The sequence below is a fragment of the Thunnus albacares genome, chromosome 6 (assembly GCF_914725855.1).
Source record: "Thunnus albacares chromosome 6, fThuAlb1.1, whole genome shotgun sequence".
NCBI lineage: Eukaryota > Metazoa > Chordata > Actinopteri > Scombriformes > Scombridae > Thunnus > Thunnus albacares.
In genome coordinates, this window is record NC_058111.1 from 21,822,525 (window position 1) to 21,824,728 (window position 2,204).

A 2,204-nucleotide genomic window follows, 5' to 3' on the forward strand; every position below is an offset into this window, starting at 1 on the left:
CCTTTAGCCAGACTCTCAGTGTGGAAGCTTTTGTTCATTGTAGAATCTAAGAATAAATTATTTTAATATGTTAAAATAAGCCAAATTAATACCAGACTCTCATTAAATATTGAGGGGAGTTGTTCAGTTAAGCGTGAAGTGACTGAAGCCAACTTCTCTTTTTGAGACAATAAATACTCTTGAGTTTCATTGTAAACTTAACCATGAACTCATGGACAAGATGCTATTGAAACAAATGTCTGTCTGCAAGTGATGATGAAGTACTCCCTTCAAATGTGAAAGAGACATCCCGCATTAAACTTCACAGTGTGACATTCAATGTCAATGTTAAACTATTCTTATGCTGCCCCTGCAATCAGAAATAAGAATCCCTGCATTAGGTTCTTCTTGAATAACCTCCCATCAAATGTCAAAATAAGTCCATCTACTCATTATTATGGGAAAATGTATAATTTAATGCACCTGTATATAGTATCAAACCCTCATTCACCCTGCATATGAAAAGGCATGAATGAAAAATCTAAAATTTAAGAACAAAAGATAATTGAGATTAAGGAGTTGCTTCATATACAATTCTGGTGAAAACAAATGGTTTTCAGCTCCTTTATTTGATGTCTTTTCATTTAATTTCACTAGGCATGATTTTTAATGGCACAAATGTTCAGTAATGCCTTCTTACACTTGTTCAATTACATACAAACATTATGAATACATTGTGGGTTTCAATGTCAGCTCATAAACTACTAAAACCTAGTCTGACAATGTGATTTTATCTAGCATCACCAGATTTACAGAAGTTAATCTGTAAATCAGTGATGCTCCTATAACGTTTACACATCTCTATCTATCAGCTTTGTAGTGCCGCCTTATTCTAACAGTTGTTAATTCAAAAATATAGACTTTTTTCTCTCTTTCAGCAATCAACAATTCTGCACAAACAGATCAGAAGCTGTGAAACCACTAGCATTCACCTTTTACAATAGACAATATAGACAGCAAACACTAATGGTGTGTTTAGTTAAAATACCAGCTAACTAGTCAGAGTGTAAGTCCTAAAGCACTATGGGAGTGTCTCATCCATCTCTGCTGTCTGTCTTGCACCACTTCTGCCCTCACAGAGTCTATTTTCTCAAGAGCAAGCTGAACAGGCATCATGGCAAGCAACATCTGTTTTTCTTGAGAATTCCTCAAACAAACCTGATGGCAGAAAAAAAGTTCAGGGGCCAGCTGAGATGGGAGTGCACTGTCAAGTCATCCTTGATGTAGTGTGTGTGGATACTCATTATCTCCACCAGGTTTAAGCCTGGAAGGAGATCATGTGTTTGGTCATGTGTGTGTGTGTGTGTGTGTGTGTGTGTGTGTGTGTGTGTGTGTGTGTGTGTGTGTGTGTGTCCCTGTGTGTATCTGTCTGCAGCTAATCTTGCATACTACTGGACTTATCAGTAGTGCACATTTATCACTGTATGCTCAAGGATCTCTTGTGAGAGGTTTGAAAAACCTATTGTATAATGCCAAAAGCTTACACTTTCATCTTGTTAGCAGTCCTCGCCATTTTACGATATCCGTTACGACATAGCAAAAGGCATGTCCGGTAATCGGCTAGGCTAAAAACAAAGCTTACTTAGTCTGTTGCAGGCCACATTTTGGCCTTTGTCGTGACTCAAAAACTGACATCCATAGAAAACTTTGGTCTAATCTTGAACTGCAGCATCTGCAGATTAATTCCATCTCCGATATGTTATGATCCACTAAAGTTAGGAACAATACAGGATGAATACATCCCCATTTTTGTTATCTTCGCCCCTATCTTGACTGTACACACCTGGTGGAGATCTGAACTCTATCGAGTGCACTCTTCTCGTTCCTCACTGAATTTACTCCCATCCTAAAACACAACCAGTAACACAGAAATCTGTTTTACATCATGTATACTGTATGCAGGCATGGTGCCACGAGGCCCTCTAAATTTAGGTTTTAAATAAAATCATGTTGTCTCAAACCCACCTCACAGCAGATAATATTACCATTTCTTTCAATATGATAAATGAGACAAATCCCTTCTGTGTGTTTCTGAGTAAGGCACAGCCTGGAGATAGCCTACACAGTATGCATGTGTTATCTTTAATTTATATCTTCATATTTTAAATGCCAGGTGTGACCTGGTATAGATTTGCCTCAATCAATCAATGTGCAGCCCTCCCAAA